This window comes from Eptesicus fuscus, chromosome 4, assembly GCF_027574615.1.
Source record: "Eptesicus fuscus isolate TK198812 chromosome 4, DD_ASM_mEF_20220401, whole genome shotgun sequence".
Taxonomy (NCBI): domain Eukaryota; kingdom Metazoa; phylum Chordata; class Mammalia; order Chiroptera; family Vespertilionidae; genus Eptesicus; species Eptesicus fuscus.
In genome coordinates, this window is record NC_072476.1 from 106,356,662 (window position 1) to 106,378,289 (window position 21,628).

General features: G+C 51.9%; 1 protein-coding gene and 1 long non-coding RNA gene across 2 annotated transcripts in view; one reads left to right on the plus strand and one right to left on the minus strand.

Moving 5' to 3' along the window:
* Positions 1–229: 229 nt before the first annotated feature.
* LOC129148889 (uncharacterized) lies at positions 230–1,165 on the minus strand. The gene is made up of 2 exons (XR_008555914.1): positions 842–1,165; positions 230–512 (listed from the first exon to the last, which is right to left on the minus strand). It is a non-coding gene; the product is annotated as an uncharacterized LOC129148889 (long non-coding RNA).
* Positions 1,166–1,324: 159 nt separating this feature from the next.
* Positions 1,325–21,628, plus strand: part of LIFR (LIF receptor subunit alpha) — a 78,715-nt gene continuing 58,411 nt past the window's right edge. The window contains exon 1 of the mRNA XM_054715314.1: positions 1,325–1,603. The gene's annotated coding sequence lies outside the window, so the exon portion shown is untranslated. The remainder of the gene's footprint in view (positions 1,604–21,628) is intronic.

Below are 21,628 nucleotides of genomic sequence, written 5' to 3' on the forward strand. Positions count from 1 at the left end.
CACTCATAGGTACAGATGACAGAAGCGTTTGGTTTTGGTGTTCTAAACGTGCAAATCGGGACGCTGGGCATGGACCATATGTTAGGGTGAAACATTTTCTTCTAGGCAGCCTACGTAGTAAGTAATGCCCTGGCAGGTGTATTCTTCTGCCCATTTTGGTTACATTATCAACAGGGAAAAGTTATTGCAGAAAATAGGCTTCATTTTGCCAATTTAGAAATTGCTTTGCAATTTCATCCAATGGTCTCCACGAAACACGTTGGCCTGGACGCTGGTGCCTTAAATAAACAACAAATGAAACACACAAGCTGGGCTCTCACTGAAGGTGTGGCTGCAGAGCCCTGGACGCCCAGCTGCACGCCGGCGTCCGAGCTGGCACGTTTCTGAACTCCGCAAAGTTAATTGTGCCGAGGAGAACATCATCAAACGCGTCCGGCACCGAGCGTCAACATCTCCGCACCGGATTCTGCGCCATCAAACGCTCTCCGGCTAATCTCATTTGGTGCATTGCTCTGGAAGAAAACCGAGGCCAAGTGAAACTGCGGAAACGGGAACAATGCAGGGAGGAAAAATCTCACCCCATTAAGGGGAGCCTTTTCTTCTCCGCACAAATAAGCCCACCACGCCTTGGAGGCAAGACTAGATGGCTCCAGGATATTCTTAGAATGCCCCCGCGGGTCCTGTCCTGGAGGCTGAGCGAGCCCTGCCCGGGGAGGAGGAGGGTGGCCCCCGCCGCAGCGCCCCGGCCTTGGGGGTATTTTAGGTAACTGGTAACATCCATGCGAGCGCCCCCTCCCCCGCCCCACGCCCAGGCGCGGGAGCTGGTTTTCGGTGTATTTACAGGGGAAGCTAAAACAAGGCCCCGCGTTGTCCTCTCCGCCGTGCACTGTGTGCAAAGCGCCTTCAAGCCTTTTGGGGAGCCCCTCTCCTTCCCGCAGGGCCTCCGCGCGTCCGGCCGGCCTTGCGTGAGGCTCTGCACCGGCTCGGCCGCTCCGGTCTCCCGGGCCCTCCCAGGACCTTCCGAGACTGGCCTGGGGACCGAGATCGGCCTGGGGACCGGGAACCGGACTCTCCGCGGTGCCGCCACTCGGGGCGCTGGGGTCCCGCCGGCCGCTCTCCGCCGAGTCCCAGGGGCGGCCTAGCGGGCGAGCCCGGAGCGCGCGGCCGCCGGGCGGGGGGGTGGGGGCGTCCCGGCGGGGGCGCGCGGGCAGCTTCCGGCGGGGGTGCGGGCGCGGGGCGGGGCGGGGGCGGGGCCGGGCAGCAGCGCCCCCAGCCGAGTGGCGTGCAGGCACCGCCCCCGCGCGCCGCAATCCCGGCCGGACCGTCTCCGTCGTGGCCGTGGCCGTGCCCGTTGCTCTGGCGGCGGCAGCGGCTCCGGGCGCGCAGAGGGCAGCGGGCGCCCCTCGCCCGTGGCCGTGTCCAGCAGCCCGCGCTGGGACCCGGAGGCCAGGCGGCGGCTGGCAGTGCCCGGCCCTCCTCCTCCTCCTCCTCCTCCTCTTCGTCGCCAGCCCCGGGCGACTGCGGACTCCGGGCAGCCCCCGCGGCGGCCGAGGCAGCCGAGCGGACGGCGGGGGATGGCGAGATAGCGGCGCGGGAGCGGCCGGTGGGTGCCGGGGCGGGTGGGCGCGGCGCGGGCAGGGGGAGCCCGGAGCCCGGAGCCAAGTCCCGGGGGCGCATCGCCGGGTCGCCCCCGCGGCCCGGGCAGGGTGGTAGGGTGGCGGGCAGCGCTGGGCCGGCTCCGGTCTCGGGGTCTGGGGAGCCCCGGAGCTGAGTGACCGGGTGGGGGAGGGGGAGCGCTCCGAGCCCGCCGCTGTCCGCGCGCCCTTGGCCATTCTCGGGTCTCGGAGGGCGCAGACTCCGCGGCTGCGAACTTATGCCCCGCGAAGGGCAGTAAGTTCTGAGACCAGAGGCAACTTGGGGGATGGGAAGGAGATTGAATTCTTGTTTTTTTCTTTGATTTGCCTGTAGCTTCACATGCTTATATCCCAAGGCGCTGTACTGATGAAACCCAAAGTAAAAGTGTTGGCGGTGACAGTTAGGCTTCCTGACAAATGCCGCTGCTGGTGTGTCGTCTCCCAGGACGGAGCCGGCATCGTGCGTTCTGCCCCGCAGCGGTGTGGGGAGCGTGCGTCTGGGCTTGAATAATGTGACCCTCTCTGGTCCTCACCTCCTGCCACCGTAAATACAGGAGCTCTTTTATTTGCAGTGGGGTATCTTCGTGTTCCTTTTTGTCTGGGTGTGTTTAATACGGTCAAATATTGATCTACTGTGTTACTGTTATGAGTGGTGTTTGTGGAGACATGGTGGGTTTGTTGGTGGGTGGTGTGTTTTGTTTTTTTTTTTTTTGCATCTCTTTTTATGTGTTCTTTTAAGATTACATTTAGCAGGAAAGTTTGTTAAAGTTTGCCTTCCTCTTTGTTCTGTTTTCAGTTCCAGATTTATCGTTACGTTTAAACAGTTGCTTGAAGTAAAATTAATGCGACATCACAGTACCAGTCAGGGCCATCCAAATGATCTCTAACCTGAATGTAAAGCGAACTCCCCTCCCCCCCAAATGGCAACTTTTAAAAGCCTTATTTTCTGCAGGTGATGCCTGCCCCTCCCCGTACATGACTATTTTGCCACGGATCTGAAATCATGTTCTGCTCATGTCAGAGGGCTCCTTGTCCCAGCCTGGCAGACCTACCTGTGGTGGGTTTTCACCAGCAGGAGACTGGCCCTTCGCTTGTTTCACCCTTGGACTCGCTGTTCCATGGCCAGGTAGAAAGGGCCTCGGTTTGGAGGTTTGGCCGGCTCGTTACCTGCTCCATTTAAATATGAGGCATGTTTTTTAGGTGAACCCAGCGGCTCTCTCTCTTCCAAGAATTGAATGGAGGCGTGTTTGCTTTGTGATAGGTGAGATCACGCGCCTGCCTCTCTCCTTAGGGGAGACCTGTGTTCTCTTCTTGGGATCAGGATCGGTGACACCGCAGTGGAGAGCACACACTTTTGTGACTTGGACTGCTTTGGCTTTTGGATGGCCATCCTGAATAATAAGTTGGCAGTAATACAGACTATGCTCATGTTTAAAACTACCCCATTGATCTGTGGGACAGGCAAGCTGTGCACACTGTGGGAGGTTCAGCCGGTATGGAAAGGTACAGAATAAAAAGTATGTAGCCCTCTCCCCATGCCCCACTGCACCCTGTTCCCCCCAGGAAGCAGGGTCACTAGCTCCTGGCTTATCTCTTTGCTAGTCTGAACAGTTAGTGTGTGTCCTTTTTATTTGTCTTTCTGCTCCGCACCAGCTCCCTGCCCTCCCCGTGGAGCACTGAATCTTGGCCGACTCTCTGTCAGTACCTAAGAGCGCTGTCTCACTCCCTAACAGCTGCTGAGTACTCCATTAAGGAGAAACCATAATTGATTTAACCTCTTCTTTATTGAGATATGTGTAGGTTGTTTCTGATATTTTGCTATGAAATGGTGAAACATTAGCTCTTGAGGTTTTTAAGTGGATTTCAATGATTTCCAGAGGCCCAAAGAGGTAATTTACTTCTTTGCAGTACATTCCAGGAAATAAACGCCCCTTTACTCCGATGCGATGCGCACCTTTTGATTTTATATAATTTCAAAGTGGTCCATAAGGACCTTTGGTGTCTTTGTGGCGAAATGATAATGGTCAGTAACTAAAGCCGTATTCCTTGATGAACGCCTTAGCTCTTCCACACAAGGAGTAAAAGAACAGATAGCCAGTTTTAAGACTAATCTGGAAGAAAAATTCTTCAGGGTTTAAATATTTTTTTATTCTATCAAGCATGAGGATAGTTTGTGTTTTATAAAACTTGTTTGCCACTGGGCACTAAATCCCTCCCTTCTGTAGATTATCACCTATATCTCATATTGGAATGTTGCTACAATAGAGGCACAGATTGTACAGTTTGGTAAGAGGTTATGAATAAGTCTTAAAGGAGAGGATGCTTTTAGAAAATATTTGGCTCTTTTAAATAAAAAATTAAGGCCTCAGAATGCTTTCAGAATAGAATCAATTGTGGAAGCAGTTGCTAATGCTAGAAATTGAGCCTGATCCATGATAACATTTGAATATTAGCCAGTGGTGAGCTTTATATTTCCATTATGCTCATTTTTGAGAATGTTTTGAAGACCAGTGTAAGCAATAATGACCTTTCTTTGTTTTAACTGATCAAACAAACCTTTTAGCGTTTAAGGTGTAGTCTTTCCCCTTTATTATTTAGTACCTGTCATGGTGGTACAACTCTGCTAATATTGTTTATATTAGCTCTTCTAAAGACATAGAAGGATTCCATTGGTTATACTGTTTCAGGCAGTGTTTTAGGGAGTAAGAATAAAGCAATGCACAGGGCCAATATGCCCCACTATGAGTTCACACTTTAGGGGAGGAGACAGATAAAAAGCAGAGAAACTGTAAAGGAGATACTATCAAATAGTGATAAACACTGGAAAAGTAATTAAAAAAGCGTTGCTGTGGTAGAGGGGTGGTGGTGGTGGTGGTGGTGGTGGCGGTGGTGGTGGTACGCTGCTGGTTTAGATTAAATGCCTCTACAAGGCTCTCTGAGGTGGAGAGATTTGAGCCAAGAGTTGAAGGACAGGAAGAGGCCTGTGTTTCCTGGGAGATCTGGAGGGAGAGCAGCTCAGGCAGCGGGAACAGCAAGTGCAAAGGCCCTGGGGCCCTGGAGCGGGGCTGAGGCTCAGGTGCCAGAGGACCCGAGGCAGCCCGTGTGGCTGGAGTTTATGGTGAAGGGGGAGAGTGGCAGGCAGGAGAGAGCAGGCGCTGGGAACGGTGCCCTGTGCATTTGCATATGTCAAGGAATGTCCCCAGGATTGGAAGAGAGACCTTGGGTGGTGGGGTTTCCCCACGTGCTGGGAGCTCCAGGCGGGTAGGCACACAGCTGCTGGCTCCTGGTTGCTTCCCAAGCACGGCAACAGCCTCGGTCACAATGGGCTGTGAATATTTGTTGAAATAATGAGTAATCAGTGAGTTTAAAAAGCAGTCTTGCCCCTTTGGTCAGAATGTTAGGTTTGGAAGTCTTTTTTTCTGCGTGTTTCGCCTTGGCCCTGGCCCTTGCCTTTCCCAAGTCTGTCACGCTGTTAATGCAGCCTCTCAAATGATGGCGTTAAGTCCGTTGCATTTGATCGCTAGTCTCTGAAATTGAAGTATGAAGCCTTAAAAACGTATCTAATTTTCTAGGACATCAGAGTGGTTTCTAAGTCGTTTGGTCAGAAGCGTCACCTTGATTTCAATGGGTTGGCCATTTGGTTTAGTGTAGCATTCTCCAAGATGCCCTTTTTCTGAACTGCATGTTTTAGTCCTTTGGGGCCGATGACAGCCCGATGAGCACATCCATGTACTTTCTGCAGGTCCTTTTTTCCTCACAGGAAGAATGTGTGCATGGTCTATTTTAGGGAATATCAGGAACCGTGGTATTTCCTCTTCCCACTTCTAATCTGTTTGTCATTCTAAATATATGTTCCTTTATGTTAATTGAAAGCTTGGGAAATGAATGTTGTGCCAAGCAGTTGTCATAGACATCTCATAAGAACCCGTCGCCTGTCCCTGGACTGGGACTTCTGGGCTCCAGTTCGACAGCAGGACCTTTGTGATGCGGCAGAACGAGGGTTTCTGATTTTTTATTTATTTCCTATTCTACTTGGTTGATCCCAGAACCCAGGGAACTGTTTCCGTGTAAGATCATATTGTCTTCCAGCCCTCTCTCGTAAGCTCTGTGCCAACACTGTGTCAGGGGTGGATTCTGTGACTCCCAAATCCTAAGTGAATCGCCTTTGTCACTGTCCCTGAGGTGAAGGCCCTTCAGGCCAGTAGCAGAAGCCCACAGCATCCGCCGCATATTTAACTGGTTGTGACAAACGTGGAGACTTCGATGCTTGAGTGTCAGGTACTTTTACGACTCCCTTTGCATTTCCTTTGCGGACTGTAGAGGTGCAGGAATTGCACACACCTTCTCACCAGCCCTGGTCATTGCTGCTGATGGCGCCCCCGTGAGCAGAGGCTGTAGTTCTATGTGGCCAGGTGAGGAAAAACCTCTGGTGGGTAAATTTTCCGTGTACCTTTGCACAGAGGTGAGAAGCTCTTGGCTCTTACCCATTCGTCTGGTTTGGAGGGCAGGTACAGAATAAGCCTTGGAATCCTTCAATCCTGTGGTTGAGAATACGTATCTACACTATTCGGTGGCAGTATCCTGAATGACCACAAGGAGGCGATATTTCTTCCTGAAAGTCTGTGTGTGGCTCTTCCCTAGAGGGGGTGCTGGATCCTGAGTGCCGCCCCCCCTCCCCAGCTGTACCTTCCTCTCACTGAGGGAAGAAGCAGACTCCTCCCAGGAGACCCAGGACCAAGCACAGTTGAAGTGGAGGTGGCAGGAGCATCTGGTGGAAAATAACAAGTGGTGGCAGAAGTGGTGCTCCCAGTTCTAATATTAGAAATGCCAGGGGAGCAGTGAGCTGTGGACGCTCTGTGGACAGAGCTGGGTGTGTATCGAGTTCGGGGCAGGAGTAAGCTGCAGAGAAGCAGGACTTCACACCAGGACTTCAGGGCGGCAGCCCCTGAGGGTGGGTGCCAGCGTGCCACCTAAAAGCTGGGTGCCCGCAGGCGTGGGGACCCACCGCCATGCCAGTGAGGTCCTGTTTCACGGGTCCTGCCTCAGTATTTATAGTGCGGCGTGAAAGGGAAGGAGGCAGGCGCATGCTGGAAATCTTTCCTAGGAAACAAAGTGGGAGCGTACGTCTCCACCTAACTGGAACCTTCTCCTGTGTTTATGCCTTGAGGATACCTGCATCATCAGCATTGTCCTGTAGATGCAAAACTGTTTATTTTGGAAAACCTGGCTCTGATTTCACGGGAGAACACTATAGAGCTTAACGTGCAAAGCTCTTTACGAGTCCTAGGAACTTAAAGCAAAGGATGTGTAGAATTGGAGAGCCAGACGAGGCCTAAGATCATCTGGTCAACCTCTTAAGTTTACTGATAAAAAACCAAGACCCAGAGGAGTAGGCATTCGATATTTGTGGAACAAAGCATTATCGAAAAGGATTTGAAGACCTTCAGGTTGCACCTTAGCTATAAAGCAGGATTTATAAAGTTTGGAGGGATATACCATTTCCTGAGTTTCTTGTTAAGAAATAGAGGATGCTGCTATGAAAGCCCAAACTATTAAGCCTCGTAGGAGCCAGAAGGGCGAGTGAAGATGCTGTGCCTCACTCCCTGGCACGGGGTCTCTCTGAGCCGGGGCCTCTGGATATCCTAGGAGTCAGTCATTCCTTTGAGTTCAGTCGGCTGGGACCCGATGCCTTTGACGTGTTATGTTTTGTGTTTGAAAACGTACGTACTTTAAAACCTAGCGTTCTGTTGTCCAGCTGTTTGCTGTTTTTCCAGAAGTGCCTTATGAATAGCTTCACTGTTTTTACAACTTAGGGCCATATAGGGATCTGACTGTTTAAATACAAAGCTGGCCAACCGGGGAGTTTTGGAAATTGTCACTTCCAAATGCTGCCGGTGGGTGTTTTAATTGTGACAACTTTCCAGGAGGGCAATTTTGTATTACTCATCGAAAGCCTCAAAAATGTGCCATGTCCCCTTAGTCAGGCATTTCCACCGCCAGGAATTCAAGGAAAAACAAAACAAAGCATGTGCACAGAGCCCAGTGGATAGCCCTGGTCCTCGCCCACGCAGTGCGTGTGGACACGTGTTCCTGACAGCAGCTCTCCCCCCCCACCGTGAGTCTTCACTTGGTGGGAAGTCTGCTAAATGGGGTGTCCTCACATCGGGAGGGGTGTGTTCTCTGGAAGTTTGGGGGGAACTCATCTCCAGAATCTGGTGACCTCCACAAAAAGTGCACGCCAAAAAGCCACCTCTAATTTGCCAAAATGACATTCGTGGCTTTGTCTGTGATATTATGATAATCATAAACTAGAAACAACTGAAATGCCCAATGATAGGGAGATTGATTGCACAAGTGATGGTATCCTATATAATAAAGATGAAATATGCAAATGGTCGTTACGCCGTGAAGCGTAACAACCGACTGCGTAACGACCGGATCACAGATCAGCAGGAGGGTGGGGCAGCGAGCTACAAGCAGGTGGTGGAGAGCTACAGGAGGGGGCAGGGCAGCAAGCTATGGGAGGGGGGAGACAGGAGGAACAGGGGAGCTGCAGGAGGGTGGGGCAGTGGGCGGAGAGCTACTGGAGGGCGGCCTCGAGCTACTGGCGAGCTACTGGCGCACGGATTCGTGTGCAGGGCTACTAGTACCCATATAATGGAGAACGCTTTCTGCATTAACCTGAGGGAGGGCAGTGCTGATGGATGAGGAAGGTACTCAGAATTTGTAAACCCAAAAAGCAGATTGCAAAACAGTACGTGTAAGTTGATCTAAGGTTTTTGTTTCTGGAGGGTGAAAGTGAGAGAGAGCGAAAGCTGGTGTGTGTGTGTGTGTGTGTGTGTGTGTGTGTGTGTGTGTGTGTCTGTGTGTGTGTGTGAGTGGGGAGGTAGGGTGTGCCAGAAAGATTATATACCAAACGTTAGATGAGATTACCTTTGTGTGTTGAAATTACAGATGAGTGTTATTCCTTGTATGTTCCTGATTTCCAGCATGTAAAGCATGTTATATTCTAAAGGAAACGAGTTGAGATCCCACTTCCCAGCCACTGGTGGTGTGAACTTGGGCAGGTTCTGTGTCCGTCTCCGTCTCCGTGAAATGGGAATGATAGCCTCCAGCTCAGGGTGCCTGCGGGTGCCGGTGGGGGAATGTTACGTTCACCTCACCAACCTGATAGGATGATTGAGGCCAGTGTTATATATTCCTGCTCAGACAGGGTTTCTAAGCAGAATAACCTTTTTATTTTTTTTTTTTTAAATAGCTTACATCAAACTGTTGTGAAAAGCATTTCAGGACATTCTGACAAAATATTCCATTGCTTCTGGCCACTGGGAAATATTCTGTTGACTTTTTATTCACTTTGAAAGTGAAATGCTTTCTGTTGCCAAGAAGTTGTCTTTTGAATGGGAGGCAGTTTTTTCTTTTACTGTGTTCTTCAGTAACCCTCTACGATGAGTTCCTGAAGGCCAGGGTCCGCTCTTCTGTAGGGTTGTTAGAACGCAGGGGGGCACCCGCTCGGTCGCTAGCAGGGGCCTTTTTTGTGCCGGGCAGTGGGTACGCTTCAGACCCACCGCAGTGCCCAGGACAGACGTGGCCCGGGATGGGGATGACACGGGAAGTGACCGGTACCGTTCAGGGCCGGGAGGCACACGCAATCAACCTGTTACCACAGGTGACCGTCGGGGAGCCTCATTTCGCCCCCTGCAATTTTAGAAGAGACCTTGTTGTCCTGTTACTTTTCCGTGAACACCAACATTCCTCCCGCTTATTCCACAAATTACACGGGGAGCAGAGGAGGTTATTGCTCCCTGACACTCGCCGATGATTTAGTGACGACTTCCATTCTACACGCGTGAGGATATCCTGGGCTAATAGTCTTACAATTGCCACCATATATCTTCGGGGAGGGCCTTGCCTTTTTGAGATTGCCTTTTATAAAATTACTGAGATGGGCTCGTACTAATAAATTTAGGGTGAGTGGAATTCATGGGCATTCTGTTTGGGAAATTCCAGCACATAATCTTACTTGGGATGACAGCAATAAAGCTTTCAGTTTAAAATAATGTTCCTGTCTGACATTAATTTCATCATTTGTTCTTTATGCAGGGACAGTTGTGTGTGTTTTTTCTTAGTTGGCAGCCGTTGTAAATATTTTTTAAAAATATATTTCATTGAATTTTTACAGAGAGGAAGGGAGAGGGATAGAGAGTTAGAAACATCGATGAGAGAGAAGCATCGATCAGCTGCCTCCTGCACACCCCCTACTGGGGATGTGCCCGCAACCAAGGTCCATGCCCTTGACCGGAATCGAAACCTGGGACCCTTGAGTCTGCAGGCCGACGCTCTATCCACTGAGCCAAACCGGTTAGGGCCGTTGTAAATATTTTAATATAAAGTAAACCCTCAGAGGTCTTGGCAGTCTCCTGACAAGCGCTGACCTTGGCTTGTACCTCCCTGGCGCAGCCTAACAGAAGGAGCCGGGTCCTCAGATCGTTTCTGTCTGGCTCCTGTGTAGAAAGCACGGTGGGTTAGGTCACGTCACAGGTCGGAGCCACCAGCAGCGTCAGCATTTTATTCTCTATTTATGTCCCATTTTTTTCTAGCCCCACCATGGCTTTCCAAGGCCCACGCTATTCCCTGTCCCCATTGGAACCAGCAGGGAGCCTTCTGTTTTTTGATGGGGGGGGGAGGGGTGCATTTTTCATGAAGAGACACCCGATGCCTCTTTGTGAGAGGCCCTGAGTGCGTAATGGCAAAGAGAGCAGCCACGCGGTGCGGGCGTGCAGGCTTCAGCCTGTTGGCAGCACGGAGCACGGCAGGGCAGCGCCCTCTCTCAGACGCCGCTCCAGCAGGGCCAGAGGACGCTGCTCGGGGCTCTGCAGCTCCCGGGCCGGAGGCAGCGCGGTGATTGCGGGGCTCACACATCCCGGGGCTGGGCTGCTGGGATCGATCCGTGGAGGGCTCCTACGCTCAGCAGGTCTCCTCTGCCTTTGGTCCTTAGGCTTCTGGTAGAGACGATAAGGATGATTTCACTTCCCTCCTAGTTCCACTGCAAGACAGACAGCAGGGGTACACTGGATGGGAATTGGCAGCAGGAGTGTATCTGTTTTGGGGACCAGTAAGGAAAGACAGTGGGAAGGAGAGATGCCAGCCGGGTTTTGAAGGCCGAGGAGGTGTTGGCTCCGTGGACAGGGAAGAGGGGCGTGAGGAGGGCATCGGGCAGAGGGGGCAGCGTGTGCAGTGACGTGGAGGACGGAGCCTGGCGGGTCTGGCGGGACCGGAGCACAGGGCAGTGGGCAGGCGTGGGACTGGGACGTTAGGCGACACGAAACGGCAGGGAGCCTCGTCCATGCCGAAGTTGGCACCCTTCCCGTAGGCCCGGCACAGCCGTGGAAAATTTCAGGCGTGAGCCCGACATTGCAGAAAGGTGACCCGAGGTGGTGCCGGGAGGACTGGGGCGCCCGGAGGCAGCGAGGCGCGCTGGTGCGGCCGGGAGGGGCCCGCCACGGCGGCCAGGCTGCGGGGAGCGTGTCCTTCCCACGTCCAGGGAGCGGCGCTCGCGTGGTAACGACTGCCCCCCATCTCGTGCCCGGTGCGCCGGCCTTTTCCTAAAGCTCCTGATGACACGTCTGAAGAAGCCTCCGCGTGTTGAAAGCTCTCACACGCAGACCTGCGGAGCCCTGCCCTGCAGATGCACACACATCGACATGTTTACTGTGTGTGCCCCCTGGCGGAATGATCAGGGAGCCCCCCGTATGGGCGGCCTGGGGGTCAGGGAGCCGGTGAAGCCAGGGGACACAGTGGCGGCCTGAGCTGAAGCTGCTGGGCGGAGGGTCGGAGCCTGCAGCTGTGAGAGGAGGGATTTCCGGGAGCTGGTGGGCAGCGGCGTGCCGGGCTCTCATACCGCCGTGGCTGCTTGACGTTGGCTGGGAGCGTAGACCCCACACAGAGAGGAAGGTCACTGGGAGGCGGCAGATGTGTTAATGAACTTGACTGCGGTAATCGCTTCACAGTGTATATAGCCAGTCATCACGCTGTACAGGTTAAACACATACACCTTTTTGTCAGTTACAGCCCGGTAAGGCTGGGGGAAGGTAGGGAGTTGGCTGCACCGACGGGGGGGTGGAGAGGGGGGATGAGAACACAGAGTGAGGTCCGTATTGGAGTGGGGACGTATAATAACTGGGGCAGTAATAAAGGCAATCGTAATAGCTTCGGCTTCATAATAACACTGCCTGAATGTTGTGTTACCAACTTAGGAATTTTTCAGGCTAAGAATGCCTCCCCCGATTTTACTGCCGCTGGAGGGCAGGGTCCCACACGCTTTGTGATGGAGTGAGGAGACAAGACACGCCCCCCTCTTTCTCATTTTGGCAGTTGCTTTGCCTTACGGGTCCATCCCGCTGACCAGTCTTTTGTGTTCTTCCTACGGGTTGCTGCTAGATCAGCTCTGCCACAGCCCGCGTGTGTTCCTTTTCTGCCTGTCACCGCTACCGTCACCATCGGCTGAAAGTGCCGGTGCTAAACGAATCTTACTGGATTAGCGTTAGTTCGTTGGATGAATTCATCGGAATCCTCCTTATTTCATCCACTATATTTGCTATTTTGCCCATTTCCTAACCTAGAGATTTGATTAATATGATACCTGTATCTCCATCCAGTTCATTAGTCACAGTGTCAGGAACTCTGTCACATCTGCCTGCAGCCTTGTCCATGCGGACGGCACCCATTAATCAGCACCGCTGGTCACGTGGTGAAATGGTGAAAGGACCCCCCCCCCCCCCCGCCCCCGTACTTTCTTTTTACAATTCTGTATTTCTTCTTCTTGCACATAAATATGTTTCGGGAATTCGGTAAGATCTCGTTCAAACCAAGACACCTCCTGCGTGTTTCTGACCCCTGCTTCCCAGTGCAGTAGCTTCGTCAGATAAGGGGGTGCGGTGGGGCTGGGCACCCCGCCCTGGAGCCCCTCTCCCGTGCGTCCTGTAATTGAATCCAGGATCCGCGTCCGGCTCACACGTCCCTGGTCTGTGGAATCTGCTTTCTTGACAGTGTTCCTTTCCTAAATAGCTTTGCCCGGTGCCAGTTATTTCAGGATCTGTGGCGTTTTTCATTCTGCCTTCCACCCTTGAGTAGGAGACTCGAGAAAAATGTAAGTTTCAGTTTTTTTGGTGTGTTTTTCTTTTTGGGAGAGAAGCATTTGTATTCTAAAAGGATGCTTAGGATTTCTAGATTTGGGGTTAAACAATACCATGGAGAAAGAAAAAGCCTACTCGCGTTCTTTTGGAGAGGAGGGCGTTCAGATTCAGACCCCGAAGAGCGTGAAGAAAGCGTTCAGGCACATTTATGTCAAAAACCTGTGCGCCGAAAGGAAAGTCTTCAAACAGTTTATATCTTCAGGTTATTTCGGCAGCAAGACCAGAAGTTTCTAACGCCAGTGCGTTTTGAAACAGGTTGTTAACTGGCGCCCTCAGAACTGTGTTTGGCCTGCGCGTGTGTTTTGTTTGGCCCGTGCAAGGTTTTTGAAAAAAAAAATTGGAATTAGTTGCCAGCATTTACAAATAAGGAGATCTCACATTAAGAAACAACAACAAACCTGCATTTCTTGGAAAACCCTGAAGGTCGTGACTACACTGGACTCAGGCTCCTGCAGGAGGCGCCCCAGCAGTGAGCAGCTAACCTCTCCCCCCTCCCCCTCCCCCTGGCATTTCCGCTGACCACCTTCCTCAGCGGATGGGCCGGCCCTCCAGTAAGTGGGAGCTTGCACCTGCTGCCCTGAGAGCTAAGCAATTAAAAGCACACTTAGCCGAAACCGGTTTGGCTCAGTGGATAGAGCGTCGGCCTGCGGACTCAAGGGTCCCAGGTTCAATTCAGGTTGAGGGCATGTACCTTGGTTGCGGGCACATCCCCAGTAGGGGGTGTGCAAGAGGCAGCTGATAGATGTTTCTCTCTCATCGATGTTTCTAACTCTCTATCCCTCTCTCTTCCTCTCTGTAAAAAATAAATAAAATATATTTAAAAAAAAAAAAAAAGCACACTTAGCGTTGGAAGGAGGGCAGTAAGGTGGTGGCGGGCGGATTTTCTTTGTCCCCTGAACTGCCGGGCCTTTGTCAAGCTGTGGTAAATGGAGATGCTTGGCAAAGCAGGTAGTGTTTCCCCCAAGAACAGCATTAAGCTGGGGGTGCGGGGGTGATCGGCATTCCCGATCACATTCTCCATCTTCTCGTTCATAGAGGAGACAAACGAGGTGTGTTTAAGAAGCACGCAGCTATAGATTTTCTTATGACATTTAACGTGGGGAAAGTAGGCCCTTGGTCGTAGCGGTGGAATGTCAGAGCTGTTAGGGGATTTGTCTCAGGTCACATACCTGCCACTTAGTCATTGATGGGCTGGGGGCTGGAGCCCAGGGCTTCCGCCCCGGCTCAGTGAGCTTTGCTCCGCATTTTCCAGTCCAGTGCCATGGTCTAGGGATGAGATGTGTAGTCGGACCTGGATTGAAATGCAAGCTCTGCCCCTGACGCACCGAGTGTGCCCGCAAGCGAGTGTCAAAACCTATCGGTGCTCCATTTCCCTTGTTGTAAAAAGGGGAGAATAAGCTGACCTCGTAAGGTTGTTACAGGGTTAAACTTAATATTGCATTTATAGAACGTAAAACCGTGCCTGCTCGCAATAAACATAAACAATGCATGGTATCTGAAAAATAATACTCAAGAACTCTATGGCAAACCAGTGCGCTCAAAAACGTATCATTCAACTTTCTCTCTGGAATTTGAAGCAACAATTGGGTGTCATCCAAGTATTTGAAGTCCTTGCCAAAGACTCCATTGGGGTGGATCTGTTCAAGCCACTAAATAAATGTAAAGCCCCCTTAGATGCAAGATAAATCCCTGCTCGTAGGGAGGTCATAACGGATGGGGAAAGAGGGTGGGAGGAAGGACGGGAAAGAAGACTCTGGAATGCCTGGTGTGGTCTGACAGAGGCCCACGTGGAAGTTAGGCGAGGTGCGGGGGGAGCATTCAGAGAGCTTGTGGTGGTAGTCTGCCCCGGGAGTGGTGAGAGGAGACCAGATGGTGGAGTCCAGGTCTGAGTTTGAGTTTGTCCCGCCTACAGTCTGGTGCAGCCTTCTGGCGTTTAGCCTGGAGTTTGGACCGAGGAAGAGGGTTAAAAATAAAGGCGAGATTTAAAGCCGGGCCAGTCATTGTGGAAGATGGGTTGGCGAGGCCCTTGCCGGCAGCCATGGGATGGATAAGTCGTGACTTGGATGCCCTGAGCCAGGGCCCTGGAAGTGGAGATAGAGGTAGAGGGGAGGGGAAAGAATCCAGGCCTGTTTTGGGGGTAAACCTGGTGAGTTAGGTGGAAGGGGTGAGGAAGGAGGAGGAATCAAGGGTGACGCTTGCTTGGTGCCATGAAGGGACTGGGGGGCACGAGAGCCTCTTTGCGCGGGAAAGTGAGTTTCATTTCGTGCACGTGGAGTTTTTGAGCCATCTCTGAAACATCCAAGGGACATGTGGTATCAAAACGTTGTCATTCCCGAAGGACCGCATCTGCGTGGATTGGTGTGGATAGGCAAGAAATTGCCCACTAGACGGTTCATCCGGAACCGGAAGGAGGCCAGTGCAGGGGACACGGGTTTGGAAGTCATTAGTCAGGAGTGATGCTTAAAGCCCCGAGAACAGATGATGCTGTGCAGTGCGGGACGGTGGGGTGGAGGGCCAGTGGGCCAGGGGCCCACCAAGGGCTTGGCAAGGAGTGGCATCCCGGGGCCCTCTCCGGTCGGTGCGGGGAGGAGTGGGCTGTTTAACGAACGGTGCTGGGATAAGCGGTAACCATTTGGTAGGGATGAGTCCCTGACTCACGCTGTTCACCAAAATTAGTTTCCTATGGATTACAGCTTACCATAGTAAAAGCCTTAGTGTACCTGAAGACAGTATAGGTGACAATTGACATAATCTTGGCAGGAGAGGGGAATTTTGTTCAGAACCCGTAAGGGACAAAATTGAGAAATCTGACTTCATGAAAGTCAAACGGACACCTCACTGGAAAGTGAGAAAGCAAACCGGGAACTAGATTTACAGTGTGTATAACCGTTAACGTGCATCTTGGGATATTTCTTCCTTACCAGGCAGTGAGGAAGAGATTAATACCCAACGAGGAAAAAAAACAGGCAAAAGATAGAATAAGCAGTTTATAACCTAAAACATTGCAAATTACCAGTAACCATCAGAAAAGGGCATTTTGACCACACAATCCAGGAAATGCATTTATTGCCAAACAGTTGGAAAAGATTAACGTTTAAGAAAAAAAGATATTCCTGCCCAGCCTGTGTGGCTCAGTGGGTGAGCGTCCACCCAGAAACCAAGAGGTCATGGTTCGATTCCCGGTCAGGGCACCTGTCCAGCTTGCGGGCTGGATCCCCTGAAGGGGGTGTGCAGGAGGCAGCCAATCGCTGTTCCTCTCTCATCATTGATGTTTCTATCTTTCTCTCCCTTCCTCTCTCTCTCTAAAAATCAATAAAAACATATTTTTTAAAAAAAGATATTGCTTGGTCTTGGTGAGATTATGAGGAAGCAGATGCTGGGGGGTGGAGCTGCTCCTGAATCTCTCTGAAGGTCAGCTTTGACCATGCTTTCTGCATTTTAAAGATCGTTTGGATGTTTTTGAACGAGAAGGAGTGTTCTATAGATTGTCCCTTTACTGTGATAAGAGAGCCTTTCATCGTTGTCATAGGGGGACAAACAAGTTCATTTGTGTGCCGGGCATTTATTAACGTCGATGGACGCTCCTGCCTGCCGGTCACTTCCTCCAGTGTGATGGGTAGAGCTCCCGGTGGCCCCTGAGGGTGGGAAGGAGGGAGTGTGGGGGACATCCCCAGGGGAGGTCCTTAGATGCCCTGGTTTGAGGGGGAGCCCCAAGACCAGCGGCAGTGTGGAGCGTTAGGGGAGCGGCAGCGTTGGCCCTCTGTGGTGTGGAGGGCGGGGGTGGTGGCCACGGGGAGGGCCTTGTCTGCCGGGCCGAGCAGGAGCTTGAGGTGCGGAGCAGGGGGAGCCTGGGGCGCTGCAGGGATGCGCTCCTGTGTTGTGATGTGTGAGGCTGACCGTGAGCAGGCTCTCGGACGGACAGGGAAGCCCTCCCGGGGTGGAGACCGCCGGGACTGGGTGAGGATCCTGAGAAACACCAGTCTGGATGGCAGGGTGAAGCGTTCCCGGGAAACGCAGGACACTGTAAAGACGACAGGAACGTTCTATTTGGATTGCAGACCAAGAAGCAACCGCGGTCCTTTGGGCAGGATCCACTAAGACGTGTTCTTTTCACAAAGCGGGAGTTGGGTTTCAGTTACCCTCCTGCACGGAGGGCATGCTGAAGCATTGCCATGGAAACCGAGAGCCGCCCAGCTGTCCGGCTTGGACGCCCACACTTCCTGGGTTCCCAGGCCCTCAGTGTCTCCTTAATGTTTTCATGGTGCCCCCGGGTCAAAAGGAATACCTAACAGGTCCTTTTATGAAGTAGTTGGGTCCAAACAGCTTACTGAGTATGTATAACCTGACACAGTAATAGCAGCTTAAAAAAATAATGCATATCCATTTAAGGGGGAAATATTTTTATTTCATTCGTAAACAGCCACATGTATGAACCTGTTAGGGACTGCATAGCCTCCCAAACTTTGGCACCAGACTGGACACCTCCACCCTCATTTCCATTTCTTTCTCTTTTTATTTTTTTATGTATTGATTTTAGAGAGAGGGGGTTGTGAGAGAGAGAGAGAGAGAGAGAGAGAGAGAGAGAGAGAGATTTGTCATTCCACTTATTTATGCATTCATTGGTTGGTTCTTAGAAGTGCCCTGACCAGGGATTGAACCCGCAGCCTTGGTGTATTGGGCTGACCCTCTAACCATCCGAGCTCCCTGGCCTGGGCTCATTCCCACTCCTGCGCTGAGCTCTGGATGGTACTTGTGTTTTATCATAGCGACTCTCCCTTCACAACGACGTGCCTCACGGAAAGGCCTGCAGCATGGCCTCGGGTGCAAACAGCTGTCCTGAGCTGAAGGTTTCCACAGCGTTGAACAGATATCACTTTCTTTGCTTTGAAAATTTAAAATATACCGTACTATCCAGTTCATGTGCTTCTGTGCCGGGGGCTCCTCGGCGCAGGTCCAGGAACCTTATGCTCCGAGGGTCAGCAGGACTTGGGTCCGCTGAAGCCCAACCATCCAAAGCCTAGAGCGTGGACGTGTATTCATTTGTGTCTTGCTATTCACTCATCCAGGTGCCGGCTTAGCATTTGCAGTGTCTGCTCAGTGCCAGGTGCTGGGGCTGGGACCCCGGGGGCTGACGGTGAGCAGTGAACTCCTCCCAGGGAGCTGCAGGCTGTTGGAGGAATGACAAAAGCGGGAAGTGCTGCCTTCGGGCAGGGCCAGCCCACTGAGGGTAGGGAGCCGGGCAGGACATGGTTTTGACTTGGCAGGCCTTGCAGCCTTTGTCTCCACTCAGCCCTAACGCTGCCGTGGGAAGGAGCCAGGGGCCTCGCACTGTCCTAGTGCAACTATTTCCAGAGGCGCAGGTGGCTGGGCCTGGCTCCTGGCCCCAGTTTGTGGGGCCCCTGCAGTGGGGTGTAAAGTGTGGAGGCAGAGGAGGGGGCAGCCGGCCTCCCGGGGAAGGCCGAACGCCTGGCACAGGTGTGGTGAGCTCCCCCACCTCCTACCTGGGGGTTCCCAGGTGAATTGAGGACGGTGGCAGAAAGGAGTGGAGCGGGAATTCTCATCAGAAGGCAAACTCTGTGTGAACACGGACTCAGGAAGGGATACCGCAGCTTGGGGATAGTGTCAGTTTTAATGTGACCTGGGATGAGATTGGGGGAGGGGAAGGGAGACACAGGGCTACAGGGCTGCTTCTCCGGGTGAAAGCTCCGGTGTCATGGATCATTTCTCGTTTATTTTTTTGGTTAATCCTCCTCACCTGAGGATGTTTTTCCATTGATTTTTAGAGAGCGTGGCGGGTGGGGGCGGGGGGAGGGACAGGGAGAGACAGAGAGAGAAACATCGATGTGAAATAGACACATCAATTGGTTGCCTCCTGCACGCGTCCCAACCAGGGCCAGGAATCGAGCCTGCAACCGAGGCACGTGCCCTTGACTGGAATCGAACCCGGGACCCTTCAGTCTGCAGGCGGACGCTCTATTCACTGAGCCACATCAGCTAGGGCTCACTTCTCATTTTTGTTTTCTGCCTCATTTTGGGGGTGATTCACATCCTGTAGTAGCCTTTCCAGAGGATGGGTTCCTGGCCGGTGGCCGCCACCTTCAGAGACTCGGCGGGCAGCTGGGTTTGCACCTGCCTGTGCAGTTCGGTGCCTGCCCTGCTCTGGAGGCCAGGCGTCCTCAAACTGCGGCCCGCGGGCCACAGGCGGGTGTTTTTGCCGTTTTGTTTTTTTCCTTCAAAATAAGATATGTGCAGTGTGCATAGGAATTTGTTCATAGTTTTTTTTAAACTATAGTCCGGCCCTCCAACGGTCTGAGGGACAGTGAACTGGCCCCCTGTTTAAAAAGTTTGAGGACCCCCCGCTCTAGGCATTTGCATTGTTAGTCTGCTGATGCAGCACGGGACGGCTGTCCTAGTTTTGAAGATTAGCTCCTGGAATTCTATAAAAATGCGCTCTCCTCTAAGAGTAAGGCCCGGGTGGGGAGAAAAGCAAATGCTGACAGTGTCGTGACCAGAGGGAGCAGAGACACGTTTCACGGGTCCTTTTCCTGGAAATACACCCGAAGGCTCTGATCACGTGTTGATCAGCCTCAGAGAAGTCCACTTGAAACTTTTGCCCAGCAGAGAAATGAGGTCTATTACCAACATAGTATTGCATCACCTAAATCAGCGGTCGCCAACCCTTCGGACCTCATGGACCAGCAGGGGTCCGCAGACCACCGGTTGGCGACCGCTGGCCCAAATGACTTACTCAGAATGTTCTCTGTCGGTGGGATGACAAAGGAAAGCGGTCATCGTCATCCTGCCCGTTTCCAGTTACGCCGGCCTTGGCGACCCTCTGCTGCCCTGCCTGAGGCCGAGGCGGGAGGTTAAGCGATTTGCCCTCAGTCTCCCCGCTCGTTAGTGATGGAGCCGGGCTGACACCTGAGTCCCCAGCACCTGGCTTGGGCAGGCCCCCGTGCCTCCACCCCCTGCCCTTGCCACTTCGTGGGACACCCCCCCTTTTTTTTTTCTAGGATGACTGGGAACTTGTAGTGAGGGGCTGTCTCACTTCAGGGTCATGCTTAGCCAGCCAGTGAATATGGTGTGTGGTTATTTTTGTCTCCTTCATTCGGTTATTCCCATACAGACGATGTAATTCCATTACATTGGCAACTTGCGTTTTAGACGTTCCGTGAGTACGTTTTCATTCTGGTAAGCCATTCTGATGACACCGGGCTTGACTGGAAAGTGGTTCATCCTGAGAATCGTTGAACACTGTCCCCACGTGTGGTCGGCCTCGTGTATGTTCGGGTTCTGGTTGTTTAAGCAGTTTGGGACCCGTCCTTGGTTTTGGACAGCACTCAGCAGCAGCCACGCAGGGCCTTGCCATTTCCTTCCGTTAAGGAGAGTGTTTTCTGGATTCTCCTGTCAGGCTCTGAATTTTATCAGGCTCTGGATTCTCCTGTCAGGCTCTGAGTTCTATCAGGCTCTGGATTCTCCTGTCAGGCTCTGGATTCTCCTGTCAGGCTCTGGATTCTCCTGTCAGGCTCTGGATTCTCCTATCAGACTCTGAGTTCTATTAGGCTCTGGATTTTCCTATCAGACTCTGGATTCTCCTGTCAGGCTCTGGTGATTTAGATGTGGGATTTCCTTTCCTTTATCAAGTCCCTGTATCTATCTCCTGTGACATTTTCTATTTTTGTCTTCTGTTTCCCCTGAAAGATTGCTCAATGTTTTTATCTGTCTTTGAAAAAATTTTAATATTAAGCAATGTCTTCAACTTGTAAGAGCTATTTTTATTTCTGATTATTCCTTTTTCATGGCATCCTCTTTTTTTTTTTTTTTTTTTTTTTTTTTTTTTACTTTCTAAAGTCTCCCTGTGCGGAAGACAGTTTATTCTTTACATTTCTTTTTTATTGAACTTACTGGAGTGACATTGGTTTGCAAAACCACACAGGTTTCAAATGTACAACTCAGTAGAACACCAGCTGCACAGCGCATTGTGCACCCGTCGCCCCAAGCAAAGGCTCTTGGTGTGTTTTTTGTTAATCCTCACCTGAGGATATTTTCCCACTGATTTTTAGAGAGAGTGGAAAGAAGGAGGCGAGACTGAGAGAAACATTGATGTGAGAGAGAGACATCGAGTGGCTGCCTCTGGGACGCACCCAGACCAGGGCCAGGGATTGAGCCTGCAGCCGAGGTCCCTGCCCTTGTCCGGAATCAAACCCCGGGCCCTTCATTCCGTGGGCCAACACTCCGTCACTGAGTCACACAGGTTAGGGTCAGTCTCTTGTTTGCATGGCTGGGCCCTGTTTGCTGTGAGAATCCTGTTTAGAGGTGGCTGTCTGTTGTCTTTTTCCTTTTATTTTTTCCACGTTCTCCCCGTTTTCTCTGGGGGTGATTTTTATTTTCCTTTTCATTGTTCAGTTTGTTTATCCTTAATTTCCCCTTAATGTCATCTGCTTTGCATATACAGGGCGGGGCGAAAGCAGGCGGTGTATAGTTGTGAGGAGGTGAACCAGTTTGTACTCTTGCATTGTTATTAATGAACTCTTACAGTGTTTATTTGTATTTGTCTTCTGTAAACCTGCCTTGCTCACCCCGGTATGTTTGTGATCCCCGGTGGTCTGTGCCAACGTAAAAATGAGGCGACATGGGGTCTAACGAGGAGTTTTCCCTGCGTTGGAGGACGTGTCGGCGGGCAGGCTTCATCCAGTGAGAGGGGACGGGAACGTGCGCCCCGAGGCCTGGCTCAGCGTCAGGTGTGGGCAGCTTCCCTCCTTGGCGCCGTCACTTCGTTAGCTGCTCTGGTTTCTCGAC